General features: G+C 44.4%; 1 long non-coding RNA gene and 1 pseudogene across 1 annotated transcript; one reads left to right on the top strand and one right to left on the bottom strand.

Annotated features, from left to right (window-relative positions):
- Positions 1-282: 282 nt before the first annotated feature.
- Positions 283-14,294, top strand: LOC121014262 (protein SET-like; annotated as a pseudogene).
- On the bottom strand, positions 14,294-17,025 carry LOC121014444 (uncharacterized). The gene is made up of 2 exons (XR_005783218.1): positions 15,742-17,025; positions 14,294-14,419 (listed from the first exon to the last, which is right to left on the bottom strand). It is a non-coding gene; the product is annotated as an uncharacterized LOC121014444 (long non-coding RNA).
- Positions 17,026-17,548: the final 523 nt, after the last annotated feature.

Genomic DNA, 17,548 nt, shown 5'->3' with positions numbered 1-17,548 from the left:
ATCAGAATGAAGGCCTTAGATATCAGGGAATAGTTTGCTATCACCGTAATTGTTTAGTGTCTGAGCTCTCAGACACATGATGCAACGCTCTAATTTTTATATAAAGCTAACATTGGATATAGCCAACATTGGTTAGGATATGTTTGGTTGCAAGTGACATAAAACTCAGCTCAAGTAAAAGACCAAGGGCCACCTGCAGCATGATTGGTCTGAGTCCACTAATCATCCAGGAGAGACACATAGGTCAGTGGTCCCACCTGCTGAAGCAGGCTGCCCTAAGCGATGGAGATCTGTGCTCAGGCAGCTGGGGCGCGGAAGCTGAAAATTACCCACCACGCTGAAGCCATGCACGTGGTCTGGAAGGCTTTGAGGCAGGTCCAAGGAGCGGAGCATCCCCCAGAGCTGCCTGCAGTTAGCTAAAACCAGCTGCCAGTGGAAAGGCAGGACTCACATCAGCCCAGCTCATCCAGATCCCATCAAACGTTTCTTGCTAGATTTGTTTTATGTGATCTACAGCTGTGCTGTTTGGCACTTTAAAAAACAGAAAGTTCCCGGCGTGCCTGGGTGGCTTAATCAGTTAAGCATCCAACTTCAGCTCAGGTCATGATCTCACAGTTTGTGAGTTCGAGCCCCGCATTGGGCTCTGTGCTGACAGCTCGGAGCCTGGAGCCTGCTTCAGGATCTGTGTCTCCCTCTCTCTCTGCCCCTCCCCTGCTCAAGCTCTGTCTCTGTTTCTCAAAAATGAATAAATGTTAAAAAAAATTGTTTTAATAAACAAACATTTTTTAAAAAGTTTTTTAAATAGAAAGTTCCTTGGGGCGCTTGGGTGGCTCAGTCAGTTAAGTGTCTGATTCTTGCTTTCGGCTCAGGTCATGATCCCACAGTTTGTGAGTTCGAGCCCTGCATTAGGTGGCTCAGTTGGTGTCCGCTTCAGCTCAGGTCATGACCTCGTGGTTCATGAGTTTGAGCCCTGCATCGGGCTCTGTGTTGACAGATCAGAGCCTGGAGCTGTTTCGGATTCTGTGTCTCCCTCTCTCTCTGACCCTCCCCTGCTCATGCTGTCTCTCTCTTAAAAATAAAATTCAAAACACATTAAATTATTAAAAAAAAAAAATCCATGTCAAACTCTGTACCACACACAGCTCATACTTCCTTTTGCACACGAAACGTTTACCGCATGTGTGTATTAAGAAGAAAGAAAACATCAAGTATCCTCCAAAGCAGAAATCTGACAGGCCAAACACTATGTCCAGGATACAATAAACCAGAGATTAGTCACAAAAGTAAAGCAAACAACAATCCTAGCCTCCTTCTTAAGTAACTGTCGAGTCAAAGAGAAAATAGAAACTATAATGGTTGATTGTTTTGAATTAGGAATACCACATAATTATGAGATAATGCCAATTTACGTCATTATGACTTCAAAGGTGTTCTATGTCAGGCCTTAGCCCTAAAGTCGTGACTATTTGAACATTGTAAAATTTACCAACTTTAAATGCATTCATTTTTTGTAAGAAAAATTACTATAAATAACTGACCTAATATTTCAACTCAAAATTTCAGGGAAAGAACTTTAAAACGAAGCCAGGAAAAAGAAATAAGAAATAAGAAAGAGGAAAGTTAACTTTAATAAATGTGAAAGCAGTCGAATTGATAAAGAAATTCAAAAGTCGATTTTTTTAAGATTTTATTTTTTTAATATCTTAAAAAAATTTTTTTTGTTTGTTTCCATTTGAGAGAGAAAGAGAGAGACAGTGCACGAGCAGGGGAGGGGCAGACAGAGAGACTGAGACAGACTCTGAAGCAGGCTCCAGGCTCTGAGCTGTCAGCACAGAGCCCGACGTGGGGCTCGAACTCATGAGCCATGAGATGATGACCTGAGCCAAAGTCGGACGCTCAACTGAATGAGCCAGTCAGGTACTCCTTAAGATTTTATTTGTATGTAATCTCTACACTCAACATGGAGCTTGAACCCACAGTTCTGAGATCAAGTCGCATGCTCCACCGACTGAGCCAGCCAGGCGCCCCCGAAAGTAGATTCTTAAACCAAAAATTAAGCACTTCAATAGTTACAGTTTCTGCCAAATTGAATAAAAGGAGAGAAAAGACAAATGCAATTAGCAAGTTGATGTAATTAACACAGTTTATAATGTAAAATTATAAGAATGACAATTCCCACATGAACATGTGAATAGGTTTTTAAATCTTATTGGAAAGTATGGTTCAAATTAATACAAGAAACAGACTCACAAAGAAAAGAAAATCCTATGTTCCCCTAAGTGAGGAAGAACCTCAAAGCATTATCAGAGGATCATCTTCCCAGGGGCACCTTTGTGGCTCAGTTGGTGGAGCAGCCAACTCTTGATTTTGGCTCAGGTCATGATCTCATTGTTTGTGGGATCAAGCCCTGTGTCGAGCTCCCTCTCTCTCTCTCTCTCTCTCTCTCTCAAGATAAATAAGCTTAAAAAAAAATCACCTTCCCAGAGTCCCTGTAGATCATTTTGTCAGTAAGTTCTTTCAGATTCCAAAGAAACAACTCACTCCAGCCTATGTAACCACTGCTGATGTGGAAAAGGACAAACTGTCCAACCCCTTGTATGAAGTCAGTACAACCCGGATGCGAAACCTAGCAGAGCGAGCCCAGCTGCACGATGCCAGACTCCTGACACGCATCCAGAACCCCCTTCCATTTCCTGGTCTTGAGCTCCTGGGTTCTTGCCCTCCCATTTGTCCCTAAATCCTTTTGATCAATAGTCCCCCTTGTCCAGGGCAGACCCAGCCTTCACTTTAATCCCCCCAAGGGGCTTATGTGCTGGATCATTCTCACCAAAGCTGGGTTTTGCTCGCTGCCTTCCTCATCACACTTAGTGACTTATATCCGGTTAACCTACTCACCCAACACCCTGTGCCCACACTGCCGCTGAGTGCCTCTGACCCTGTAGCAACCCATGGGCATTGCTGACCAGCTGCGGAGCAGAAGGCCCCCTTGGGGGCCTTTTGCATGCCAAGGCTGCCTCTGTTAGGTCTCTGCTAGAGACAGCAGACTAGACAGTGACCATCCTCCCCTCCTGGACATTGCCGATGCCCTCCCCACCCCCCACCTCTGTATTCACCCCACAGCTGTCTCACCAGCACCTCTGCATCTGCACCTCCCTGAGACACATCTCCCCTTCTCATGCCTTGTTCTCTTACAAGGGATGTGGATCCCACAGTGAAATGGCTCAAGTCCCTGGGGGAAATATGGTTCTTTCAGTTTTGCCACAAAGCTTTCCCCTATTCTGGTTGCAGTCACTGGTAACTGACAGAAACCCAACTCCAAACTTGGTCAAGAAAAAAAGAACTTTTAAGTGGATGTAACAAATCTCTAGGGCTTCAGGTATGGCTGGATCCAGGTGCCTAAATGATTGCCTTTCATCTGTTAGCTCTTTTTTTCTCTGAGTTGACTTGATTCTCTAGCAGGCAGCTTCAGACTTAGGTGGTCTTTACAGATCACACTCCCAAAAGAAAAAAATAAAAGTAAGCAGAGTTAGAAGAAAAAAAAAAAAGGAGATACAGCTTTTGTGATACCAGAGAAGTCATTTTAGACCTCCAGCTATTTATGCCTTACTGTGATTTATGCCCTACTTGCCCATGCCCATTGCCCTACTTGCCCATGCACACTTCTTGCAGAACTTTCTACGAGGTGTCAGAACAGGGGAAAAATGCAAAGACCTCGATACTTAAGGATTTAAAGGGAATGCAAAGATGAATAGTCTCTACCAGGCCAGGAAATAGTCTAACCATAACAGAGACAATAAATCGGTGGTCAAACTCTCAGTGCTGTTTCAAAGGTAAGCAAGGCCCTGCATTCCTTACCCAGGATAAGGATCCCGAGACCGCATCCAGTTTATTCCAGCTCTAGGCTCTTGGAGCATCCCCATGACCCTTCTCCTTGTCCAGTTATCTCTGCCTCTTTATAATTTAAAACCTCTACCCAAGAAGGAGCACAAACCTTATTAACATAACATACAATGTGTAGGAATGTTTCCTTAAGACACAGGCATGACCTTATGCCCGTCTCTACGTACGATGACAAAGATCTCCTTTCTGAATGTTCATCCTAAGCCTAAAGAAAAGAAACCCACTCACCCCTGCTCAGGGAGTCACATGGCTTTGGAATTTATTCCCCCCTCATCTCCTTATTCGCGGCGAATAAATTTTCCTTTCTGTGTGACAGCTCCGCCCAATGTAATCTCTATCTGTACCTCACCAAGGAGCAAACTCACATTCATTCAGTTCTGAAATGAGTATCTTTCCGATATTTCTGGCAAAAACTCAAGGAGAGATTCTCATTAGGCCGGCGTGTATCATATATCCAAGCCGGACCCAGTGTTTATGGCGAGGAGAACGGAGTCCACTAACCAGGATATCACTGAGGCCCGGGACAGGGTTAGGCCCATCCAATCCACATGGCCCAAGCAGGATTACAGTGAAAGGGGGCTGTCAAGGAAGGATGGATTCCCCAAGGAAGGGGTTAAGAGGAAACAAAAATGACAAACTCAGCCTGCAGCACCCCAGGCTGGGACAGATTACAGTTGACCCTCACACTCTGCTCAGGATCTGATGCTTCCCACCCTTGGCCCCCAGATGAGCCTGGACCCTCCACCAAACCCTTTTCTCAAGAGATTGTTTTCCTCTTGGGCACTTTTTTTTTTTTTCTTTAAATAATCTCTGTGCCCAAGGTGGGGCTTGAACTCATGACCCCGAGATCAAGAGTCGCGTGCTCCACAGACTGAGCCAGCCACGTGTCCCTCTCTTGGGCACCACTGATCCTTCTTACAATCTGGCTTCCATTCTCTGCCCACCAAAGCCCATCAGGATTGTTCATTTGTGACTGACCTCCAATTTAAACAGGTTCATGGATCTCCCCATAGGGCTTTCAGGTCTATGCAAATCTGGAATCGCAGCTTGGACATCAGATTCTGAGTGAAGGAAAGAGGAACCCAGAGCAGAAAGAACAGGAATTTCCATTCTCTTTGCACAAGAAGGGGGCCTGCTTTCCAGAACTGAACCTGGGTAGTGAGCTATTGGTACCTAACAAATTATACCAAACTTTAACAACCCAAAACAACAAAAAACATCTCTGGAACTTGGGAGCAAATTAAGTGGATTCACCAAACACAAAAGTTCTAAATGAAAGATTATACAATACAGTTTAGTAGCATATTAAAAGTTCAACAGGGCAAAGGATCTGAATAGATATTTCTTAAAGAAGATAAACAGCCAATAAGCACACGAAAAGATATTTAACATCACTAGTCATTAGGGAAGCAAATCAAACCCACAATGAGGTATCACTTAGGTATCTCATTAGGATGGCTCTTATCCATGAGGATGGCTAATAAAAAAAGAAAGGGGGGTGGGCCTGGCTGGCTCAGTTGGTAGAACATGTGACTCTTGATCTCAGGGTCATGAGTTCAAGCCCCGCATTGGTCATGGAGCCCATTTGTGGGGAAAAAAGGGGAGGGGGAGGGAATAACAAGTGTCGGCAAGGATACAGAGCACTTGGAACCCTCGTGCGTTGATTGGTGGGAATGTAAAACGATGTAGCCACTACGGAAAACAGTTTGGTGGTTCCTCAGAAACCACTTGATGCAACAATTTTAATTCTAGGTATATACCCAAAAGAACTGAAAGCAGGGACTCGAACAGATACTTGTACGTTGGTGCTCGTGCAGCATTATTCACAATAACCAAAAGGCGGAAGCAGGCCCCAAAGTCCATCAGTAGATGAATTGATAAAGAAAACGTGGTCTATCCGTACAGTGGAATAACTGAATGAAATTGCCACAACGTGGTACATACACGCTGCAACACGGATGAAAACATCACGCTAAGTGAAATAGAACAGACACAAAAAGACAAATACCGTATGATTCCACTTACATGAGGTACCTAGAGTAGCCAAATTCATAGAGACAGAGAGTGGAGTCGAGGTTACCAAGGGAAGTGAGGAGAGGAGGGAGGGAGTGTTTAAAGGGCAAAGAATTTATGTTGGGGATGATGAAAACGTTCTGAAGTTGGATGCTGGTGATGGTTGCACAGCTCTGTAAATGTATTTTACGCCACTGAACTGTACGCTTTAAAAAGATTAAAATGACAAATTTTGTGTAATGTATATTTTACCACAATAGTAGATAGATGACAGATAATTTTTTAAAAAAATTTTTTTATGTTTATTTTTGAGGGACAGAGACAGAGCGTGAGCCGGGGAGGGGCAGAGAGAGAGGGAGACAGAATCCCAAGCAGGCTCCAGGCTCTGAACTGTCAGCACAGAGCCCAGTGCTGGGTCCCTTCCTGGAGGCTGGCCACAGGTTGTACTCCCAACCGCCCCAGAGACAGGCCAATGAGAGGGTACAAAAGCCCTACCCCTGCCTCCATCCAGAACAATCTGAGGGATAGTCCCAGCTCCAGAGCTCCCATGGGAACTGAGACCTCCATTTCAGCTGCATCCCAGCCCAGCTGTTCCTGTCCCCCATCTCCCTCTCTCCCCCCTCCTCCCCCCTCTCCCCTCCTCCTCCCACCCCTCCTCCCCCCACCCCCAGGCGCTGAGCCTGAGAGCCCTGCCCAGTAAACCTCCTTTTGCAAATTTCCCTCTCAGAGTCTGGGTCCCGCAGACCTGCCCAGTGACACCACCTATACTTGCTCCAAAAAACTGAACCTCAATCTGATCTATTGTCTAGAAATACGAGGGGGCAGAGAACATGGTAAACACCACCCACAGGGACGTAATCAGCAAAACCAAGAGGAGGCCCATTCTGCAGGGCAAATTACTTGATGTCATCGATGAACAAACAGCAAGAAAAATGAAAAGAGGGAAGGAAAATTCACAGATTGAAAGAGACTCCAGGGGCTCCTGGGTGGCTCAGTCAGTTGAGCGTCTGATTCTTGATTTCAGCTCAGATCATGGTCTCACAGTTCATGGGATCGAGCCCCAAGATGGGCTCTGAGCTGACAACACAGAGCCTGCTTGGGATTCTCTCTATTCCTCTCTCTCTGCCCCTCCTCCGTTCTCTCTCTCTCTCTCAAAACAAATAAACTTGAAAGAAAGAAAGAAAGAAAGAAAGAAAGAAAGAAAGAAAGAAAGAAACTCCAAAGCCATGTGTGCCTCCTTTGAATGCAGGTTTGATAAGGGAAGTGAAAAAAAAATAAAAAATGATGAGCTAATCAAGGAAATCTGAACACTGAATATTTGATGACAGCAAGGAATTAATGTTTAACTTGTAAGATGTGATAATGGAATTATTGTTTTATTAAAAGAATCATTAACCTTTAAAGATACATATTGAAATATCTTAAACAAATTAATATAATGTTGGAAATATGTGGACAAAATATTGGGAAAATTGCAAATATGGATGAAATTATATAATATTGAAAATATATTTCAGGGGCGCCTGGGTGGCGCAGTCGGTTAAGCGGCCGACTTCAGCCAGGTCACGATCTCGCGGTCCGTGAGTTCGAGCCCCGCGTCAGGCTCTGGGCTGATGGCTCAGAGCCTGGAGCCTGTTTCCGATTCTGTGTCTCCCTCTCTCTCTGCCCCTCCGCCGTTCATGCTCTGTCTCTCTCTGTCGCAAAAATAAATAAACGTTGGGGAAAAAAAAAAAGAAAATATATTTCAAAAATTTCTGAGGGTTGTGGGAAGGATGAGGGACAAATGAAACAAATTTGGACAAAGCTGGGGGCCGTCGGGTAGCAGGTTCTTTTTTCTGGTCTTTCAACTTTAATATGTGCTTGACAATGTCTCTAATAAATTTATTTTTATTTTTATTTTTTGAATTTCTTGAGAGAGATCATGCAGGTAAGCAAGCAGGGGAGAGGCAGGAGAGAGAGAGAGAGATTGAGAGAGAGAATCTCAAGCAGACTCCATGCCTGGCTTATGGCCCAACTCAGGGCTGGATCTCATGACGGTGAGATCATGACCCGAGCAAAATCAAGATTTGCACACTTAACCGACTGAGCCACCCAGGCTCCCCAAAAGATTTTTTTAAAACATCAATTTGAACATAAAAGTTGGCATCCTATGTAATGGTAAAACACTTGGGTGGTTCTCAGCATGATCAGACGTATTCCCTCGAGGCCACAATCATGAGCTAACTAGGTCTGGAAGTCACAAAGCAAAAAGATGTGAAACAAGAAAACGGACACGAGAAATAGGACTAGTGAAAAGGAAGTTATGTGATTTGCAGATGACACAGTTGACTACTACAGAAAAACCAAATCAAGTGAAATACGTCACACTTACGACAGTGTAGCAAAGAGACTAAATGCGAGAAGAATAGATATGTGGGGTTTTTTTTGTTCTTTTTAAATGTTTATTTATTTTTGAGAGAGCACAAGCAGGGAGGGACAAAGGGAGAGGGAGACACAGAATCCGAAGCAGACTCCAGGCTCTCAGGTGTCAGCGCAGAGCCCAACACGGGCTCGAACCCACCAACTTCAAGACCATGACCTGAGTGGAAACCAAGAGTCAGACACTTAACCACTGAGCCACCCAGGTGCCCTAAGACATGTTTTCTTATATGTTAATAACATTCAATTAGATTACATAATGGTGGGAAAGACTCTATCAAAATAACCAGGAAAAAAAATTACTAGGGGGCGCCTGGGTGGCTCAGTTGGTTAAGTGTCTATTGATTTCGGCTCAGATCATGATCTCGTGGTTTGAGTTCAAGCCCCGAGTTGAGCTCTGTGCTGACAGTGCAGAACCTGCCTGGGATTTTCTCTCTCTCCCTCTCTCTTTGCCCCTCCCCCGCTATCTCACACACTCTCTCTCTCAAAAGAAATAAACTTAAAAAAATGTTTGTTAATAAAATAAGAGGAGAAACATGCAATTCTTCTTTAAAAAATTATTAGGATAAAAAAAAAACATTATTTGGAGTAGCCTTAATAATAAATGTAAGAGATGTGTGAAGAAAGGTAAATTTTTTTCTTAGTGATATAAGTCACCTGTTCCAGGATGGAAAACTGACGGTTGTAAGAATGTCGGTCTTTCCAAATTAATGTTAGTGTTTTAATACAATTCTAACCAAAATGTGGGGAGTCTTTTATGCTGTTATTGAACTATACGGACATACAATAATTTCACGTATTGAAAGTGGATAACGTAATAAGTCTGACATGCATACTCATGTCAAACCATGACCACGGTCAAGAGAGCGGGCCACCCATCACTTGTGCCCCTAGGCACTCTCTCCCTTCTTTCCTTCTTTGCCTCCCCCTCTCCCTTCCCTGGTCTTCAGGCAACCACTGATCTGCTTCCTACCATCATGGATCAGTTTGCATTTTCTGGAATTTTATAGATGTGCAGTCATCTATATAGCACCTACTCTTTTTCATCGAACTGCTTTTACCTAGCATAATTATTTACAAATCCACCCACCCTGTTGTGCGTATCAATACCTCCTTTTCAGTCTTGTGTTTTTGTTTTTTTTTTTTTTTCTAAGTAAGCGCTACATTGAATGTGGGGCTTGAACTCACAACCAAGATATCAAGAGTCGTATGCTGTATGGACTGAGCCAGCCAGGCGCCCCTCAACAGCTCCTTTTCATTGTTGAGTGGTATTCATTGTATGGATATACTAAATTTTATATCTTTTTTATTTTTTATTAATCTTTGAGAGAGAGAGAAAGAGGACAAGTGGGGAGGGGTAGAGAGAGAGGGAGACACAGAATCTGAAGCAGGCTCCAGGCTCTGAGCTGTCAGCACAGAGCCCAACCCGGGACCTGAACCCACGAACCATGAGATCATGACCGGAGCCAAAGTCGGATGCTTTAACCGACTGAGCCACCCAGGCGCCCCATGGATATACTAAATTGTAATCAGTAGTTGAACTTGCAAATCTTAAATCCAGGAATAATGAAGGTCAGCTGTATGTACTGAAATGTATTACAAGGAACTGCCTTTCACGACTGTGGGGGCTGACAGAGGGGGCTGGCAAGCCCAGAATCCACAAGGGCAACCCGTCAGGAAGGGCTGGCTAGAACTCCATGCCCACAAGAGTTGAACTACACAGGCAGAATTTCTTCTTTCGGGAATCTTCCACCCTGCTCTTTAAAGCCTTTCAACTGTTTGAATTAGGCCCCCTTAGATTATGTAGGATAATCTCTCTTAACATCAATTGCCTATAAACTTTCATCACCTCACAAAACACCTTCCTGGCAACACCTAGGCTAGTTCTGACTCCAGAACTGAGGGCTGTGGCCTAGCCAGGTTGAGACATCAAAAGACCATCACAGTCACTGGACGAAACCACGCTGTAGCTGCAATACTGAAGACAGAGGAGTATGATAAAAGCTACGTATTATCCTGCTTCACGTTTAATAATGAACATGACAGAACACAAGAGCCAGTGTTTTTGTGCTGGAAAAATCTCCCGAATGAATGGGAGAATAAAACCGGCGACACTGAAAGGGCATGGCACGTCTGGCCCTCCAAAAAAAATGCATTTAAAGATGCAGGGGGTTTTGTTTAAGGAGAACTCAATTCGGGAAAAGTTGGAACACTCCCGACACTGGATGGACTATCTCACAATAAGCTTTTACTGCCGCGGGCTCTGAAACTGCTCAGCCAAAGACAAATCTCCCACACTGTTCGAGAGACGTGTGGAAGGCAAGGGCATGCGCGAGGAAATTAACGAGCTACTTTTTGGGTTGGATCAGAGGACAACAGTGGAAACAGTTCCTTGTCGAACGGTGTGGTATGTTCTAGAATAGATGACCTTTCTTTTACCAGTGGAAGCAGGTCGTTGAGGAAACAGCCTCGCTTTCCCCTCCAGCAGGCAAATGGACGAAACCGCAGACCCCTCTCAACGGGGGGGCTTCTCCTTGCTTCTGGTCACGAGGGACCCGCTGCCGCTTTCTTACTTTGTGAGTCGCCCCTTGCAAACTACAAAGGCTGTCGACGTTTTGGAAGCGCTAAACACGTTTTTTGCCAAATCGGTTGCGCCTGGAAAGAAACGCTTCATTCTCTGGCCAGATGGACCTCCCGCAAAGCTTATTTTGCAAACTCGAGTGATAAAGAGAGCTCTGCACGTCGTCATCGCTCGATGCTTTTTACGCAGACCGGCACAGGCAGTACAGACTTGCCCAATATCTCTGCGAGATGTCTTGTCAACATTCATCAAAGTCATCAACTCTGTCGGAAGCAGGTCCCTCCATCACTGCATTTGAAAAAGTTTATGAGGACATGGGAAAACAGTTTATAGAGGGCTTCTCGCTGGCTTTTAAAGGACAAGTTCTTTTTTATTTTTTAATGTTTTCAAATATTTATTTTTGAGAGAGAGAGAGAGAGACAGAGACAGAGTGAGCAGGGGAGGGGCAGAGAGAGAGAGAACAGAATCCCAAGCAGGCTTCAGGCTCTGAGCTGTCGGCACAGAGCCCGATGTAGGGCTCAAACCCATGAACTATGAGATCAGGACCTGAGCTGAAGTCGGGGGCTTAACCGACTGAGCCACCCAGGCACCCCAGAATGTTACTATTCTTTGAGAAAACCCTGTCTTCACCTAGTAAAGCAAGCCCTGGACGCTTAGATATATATCTATGCAAATCAAGATTTTCTGGACTTATACCAGAAAAAAAGAAAGCTGTTACAAACATTTTCATACAATTTTTGTGTGTGTGGACACGTTTTAATTTCTCCTGAGTAAATACTTAGAAACAGAACTGGAGTCATAGCGTAGGTATATGTTTAACTTTACAGTATTATAAACTGTCGGTGTAGCTGTATGTTGAATTTTATAATAAACGGCCACTTTCCAAAATGGCTGTACCATTTGACATTTTACTGGCGATGAGTAAGAGATTTGGCTCTATAGCCTTCACAACGTTTGCCCTGTCCGTTTTTGTGTGTGTTTTTTTTTTATTTTTTTTATTTTTGGGACAGAGAGAGACAGAGCATGAACGGGGGAGGGGCAGAGAGAGAGGGAGACACAGAATCGGAAACAGGCTCCAGGCTCCGAGCCATCAGCCCAGAGCCTGACGCGGGGCTCGAACTCCCAGACCGCAAGATCGTGACCTGGCTGAAGTCGGACGCTTAACCGACTGCGCCACCCAGGCGCCCCTGCCCTGTCAGTTTTAACTTTAGCCATGCTGGGGGGTAGACAGTGGTATCTCTTTGTGGTTTTGATTTGTATTTCTCTGACGGCTAATGATGTTGAGCACTTTTTCATGTGTTTTTTTTTTTTTTTTGCAAATTCAGATGTCTTCTTTTATAAAGTGTCTGCTTAAGACTAGTCTTTTTATTGGGCTATCTTTTTCTTGAGGACTTGTCATCCTTTATAGTTCATGGGTACAAATCCTTTATCAGGAATTCATTTGTGAATATTTTCTCCCAACTTATGGTTGTCTTTTCATTTTCTTAACAGTGTCTCCCGAGGAGGGGCGCCTGGCTGACTCAGTGGAGCGTGCGACTCTTGATCTCTGGGTTGTGAGTTAGAACCCCACGATGGGTGTAGAGATTGCTTTAAAAAATAAAATCTTAAAAATAAATAAATAAAACACAAAACAAACAAAAAGTGTCTTCCGATGAGCAGACATTTTAATTTTGATGAAGTCCCATTTAACATTTTTCCCCATTTATAGTTAATGCCTTTTGTATCCTAAGAAATCTTTCCCTACCCTAAGCCATAAAGATATTCTCCTTTGTTTTCTTCTAGAAGTTTTATAGTTCTATGTTTTGTATTCAGGTCTGTGATCCACCGTGCATTAATTTTTATATATAGGGTGGAGTAAAAGTTGAGGTTCATTTTTTTTTTAAATATAAATAACCTAGTTTTCTAAACACTATTTGTTGAGAAGACTGTCTTTTCCCCCATTGAATGCCATAATGCCATTTTAAAAAACCAATCAAATCAATATATGAGGAATTACTTCCAGAATACCTTCTCTATTTCATTGATATATTTATCCTCACAATAAGGCACTGCCTTGGTTTCTGCAGCTTTCTAATAAATCTGGAAATCATTTAGTGTGAGTCCTCCAGCTTTTTTTTTTTTATTTCTTTTTTCTTTTATTTTTGAAGGCCATTTTAGCTATTCTAGTCCTTTGCATTTCCATATAAGCTTTTAAGTCATCTTGTCAACGTCCACTAAAAAGGTTGCCGAGACTATGATGATTGGATTGAATCTATAAATAAATTTGGAGAGGATGACATCTTAACAATATTGTGTCTCCTCATCCACAAATGGGGTATATCTCTCCAGTTCCCTAGTTATTTCAGTTCTCGCAATGTCTTCTCATCTTTTGCTGCATTTATTTTGGCGGTGAGGAAGATGCATGGGAGGAGGCTCCCGCAGGGACAGCAGCCGCGCGTGCGGCGAGGGAGGGAGCGGCGAGTAGCGGCCGCCAGGGCGGCGCCCGAGAGCGGGGAGGTGCGGGGACTGGAGAGCCGTGTGGGCCCCCCTCTGCCTGCCCTTCTCTTCCAGTCCGCACGCGAGACCCCGAGCAGCACCTTGGGCCAAAATCCATGAAAGGGCGCCCGACACTAACCACAAGGGGGCGCACAAGCCCTCAGAAAAAGAACAGCAAGAAGCTGAACATACGGATGAAGTACAAAATGCAATGGTCAGACTTAATGGCCAAGCCAGTAAGGAGACTTTGCAAAGACAACAGAAACATAACAAACCCCGCCAACCATTTTTTCAGGAGGGGTCGGAGCTGGTGGCCCAAATTCCACATCTGGGGGGAACATTTGTCAGCCATCCTCAAGTATCTGCACCGCTTGGGGAGGGAGATGAAGATGTGAACATTGTTCGCCAAGAGTGGAAGCGACAGAACTTCAAGGTATTAAATCAGGTGACAGAATAGATTTTTATCTTGGTGAAAAACCTCACTTCGAAAACAAAGTGCTTTCCAAAGAAGTTCATCGGAGTGTTGATCCACCCCCAGGGCTCACGGAAGTCAAGTGGAAATCTGGAAAGGATTTGGCAAAACGTTCAAGTCAGACTCAGAATCAAGCCAGCAGGAAGAGAGAGCGTGGGAGCCAGAGGGTGTCCTCCTCTGGTTTACTGACCAGTCCGCGCGGGTGCGGGTGAGTGGGGCGGGGCGATCAGAGATGACAGGTGGCAAATCCATGGCAGCACTCCTTGGCTCCCGACATGGATGATGAAGAAGAGGAAGGAGAAGATGATGGAGGAGGAGGAATGGAAGATACTGACAAAGTGAGGATGAAGATGATGTTGAGCGGGAGGAAGGGGAAGGACGAGGAGGGAGAAGCCGACTCATGGAACAGGGATGGATTCCAGCCTTCCTTCCTAAATCGTCTCCAGTTCCTGGGAGCAAGTTGCAGCCCTTTTTTTTCCCCCCCTCTCCTCTTGTGCTCTGTCGCCCTGTTTTTTGAGGTCCCGTTTCTCTCTTTTACACCAGCAAAGGCTCTCAACTATCTGGGGAGGAAAAAACCTTGAGCAGAATACATTGGGGGGGGAAATCTCTACTCCTTTCTGTTCCAAATTCATTTTCATCCCTTCCTGTCTCAACAAAAACTTTATGGAATCAACACCACCGGGGAGCGGAGAACAAAACCAAACCACCTTCTGCTCCCTTAATTCGCTAACCGCTGGAGGGCGCTAGGCCCCCGTGTAGAAGGGCATAGAAGTCTAGCTTTTCCCCTCCTATCTCCGTCTGTGGGCTAAGAGATTACACCGCGTCTCCATGTGCGTATAGACGGTTGGCATTTACCAACGTGTATCAGTCCACCTTCTCTTGTGTAAGAAAAATTTTTTTTAGGGGCATCCTGGTGGCTCGGTTGGTTAAGAGCGTCTGACTCGATTTCAGCTCAGGTCATGATCTCACAGCTCATGAGATTGAGCCCCGCATTGGGCCCTGCACCGACAGCACAGAGCCGGCTTGGGATTCTCTCTCTCCCTCTGTGCCCCTCCCGCCCCCTCAAAATAAATAAAATAAACATGAAAGTTTTTTTTAAACTTTAAAAAATGGGGTTATGAAAGGTCAGCAAAGGGTGGATTTGAGATGTTTGGGTGGATTAAGGAGGCATTTTGACATTTGGCTTCTCCTTTGGCACGTTTAATTGTGATGTGTTTCACTTTTACAGGTTTGACTTTAAATTTGTTCATTCACATACAGTATCAAATTAGTTTCAGGTGTAGAATTTAGTGATTCAAAATGCACGGACAACAGCCAGTGGCCGTCACAAGTGCACTTTTTAATCCCCATCACTTTTTTAACCCCTCCGCCCCCCCCCCCCCCCCGCACTTCCCCCCTGGTATGATCGTGATGTTTAATAGATATCTCTGCATGTAAAATGACACTTTAGAAATAAAATTTTCTCCTAATAATGACTTGAGCCCTGCCTCTTGGTGAGACAATCAGCAGAACCTGTAGGATTTTATCTGGAATTGACCTGCTCCATTGTGGAGTGTTTATTTAAAATTTGTATTTTGTGTCCCTGGAAAGCTGATGCTCAGTTTTAAAAGTGAAAATCGCACAGGGGCGCCTGGGTGGCTTAGTTGGTTAAGTGTCCAACTTCAGCTCAGGTCATGATCTCACTGTTTGTGAGTTCAAGCCCCGCATCCGGCTCTGTGCTGATGGTGCAGAGCCTGCTTGGGATTCTCTCTCTCCTTCTCTCTGTCCCTCCCATGTTTGTGCACTCTCTCTCTCTCTCTCAAAATAAATAAACTTAAAAGTTTTTAAAGATATCATCCACTGTCTCATATTTTTCTGATAAGAATGTAGCCATTATTCTTACCCGTGTTCCTTTGCAGGTAATAGGTCTTTATTGAGTGGCTGTTTTAGTCTTTGTTTTTGAACAATTCGGTTATGATGTGCAGAGGTGTGGCTTTCTTCTTGGCTCTGGGGGTTGTTTCTCATCAAATTTAGAAAATTCCAATCATTTTTCAAAGAGAGATTTTTCAGCTCCATTCATTCTCTCCTGTCCTCCGTGGACTCAATTACACGTACATGAGGCAATTTGATATGGTCGCTGAGGCTCTCTTCAGTTTTTTCCCCAATCTTTTTTCTCTTTGAGCTTCAGTTTGGATAGTGTAGGGGAAGTTCTGGGCTTGGAGCCCCTGTAACAACAGATAAGTTAACAAGAGAAAAATCACACAAATTTCTTTAATGTAAGCTTTACGGGAGCCTTCACAAGGAAATGAAGACCTAAGCAGTGAAGCCTAACTGTCGTTAAGTTTGACAAATAGTGGAGAGCTGTGGGCACGCCTGGTATCCGACTCTTGCTTTCTGCTGGGGTCATGATCTCACGGTTCGTGGGTTCAAGCCCCACATCGGGCTCTGTGCTGACAGGGCAGAGCCTGCTTGGAATTCTCTCTGTCCCTCTCTGTCTGCCCCTCCCCTGCTCATTCTCTCTCAAAAAATAAAAAAAAAGAAAGAGTGGAGGGTTGTGGGAACATGTGACAGGACCAAAGAAAGAGAAGATATGACCTGAGTTCATGCAACGGGGGCAAATCCCATTCCTTCATCTCCTCTTGGTGTCTCTGTCTTCAGAGATAAGGGTGCTCCTTTCACCGAAGGGCCTATGACCCGCCTCAGGGAAGGTCACAGAGTCCAGTCCTTCCGGAATCTGCTCTCACATTCCTTCCGCTTGAAATACTCAATATGCCAAGCTGCTGCTGTATTTCAGGGTAGCGTGTCCCAAACTCTGTCAATAATTTCTATTGAACTGTCCTCTGGTTAACTGATCCTTTCTTCTGCTGTTAAGCCCTTCTAGTGAATTTTTTGAGATATTTTGTTTTTCGGTTCTAGGCTTTCCATTTGGTTCCCTTCTTAGAGTTTTCATAGCTCTCCAGAAACACCTCCATTTCTTTATTATATATACTCCTCTTCTGCAAATTATTTAACATATTTATGATTGAAGTCTTTGCCTTCATATTTCAATATGTGAGTTATGTGTTTATCAACTTTATGATTGTGGACTACATTTTCATACTTCATTGCATGTCTAGTGATTTTTAATTTTTTTTTAATGTTTGAGAGAGAGAGAGACAGAGAGTGGGTGAGGGGCAGAGAGAGAGAGGGAGACACAGAATCCGAAGCAGGCTCCAGACTCAGAGCCATCAGCACAGAGCTCAACGCGGGGCTCAAACTCATGAGCTGAGATCATGACCCGGGCCGAAGTCAGACGCTTAACTGACCAAGCCACCCAGGCGCCCCTGTAGTAATTTTTTTTAAAAAGTCAGCTCTATGCCCAAGGTGGGGCTCATCCTCATGACTCCAAGATGAAGAGTCACATGCCCTACAGACTGAGCCAGCCAGGTGCCCCTAGCAATTTTTTGCTTACTGGACATTGTGGATGAGGCACTGTAGAGAGTCTGATTTCTATTATCCTTCTCTGAGCACTGTTGAGTTTTGTAGGCAATTAAATTCCCAACACGTCATCTTGAGCATGGGGGGTGGGGGGGCTCAGTTTCAGGCTTGAGGCTTTGTTAGGGTGAGCCTATTTTGGTTTTGCGTTTTGCCCCACGTCCTAGGCTGTCCTTCCTTAGGTGTGGGATGTGGCTGTTACTTCTGAAATATGGCCTAAGTCTCAGAGAAAAGCT

The sequence above is a fragment of the Herpailurus yagouaroundi genome, unplaced genomic scaffold, assembly GCF_014898765.1.
Source record: "Herpailurus yagouaroundi ecotype Mexico unplaced genomic scaffold, PumYag 202, whole genome shotgun sequence".
Lineage (NCBI taxonomy): Eukaryota > Metazoa > Chordata > Mammalia > Carnivora > Felidae > Herpailurus > Herpailurus yagouaroundi.
This window is presented reverse-complemented; position numbering and strand designations above follow the sequence as displayed.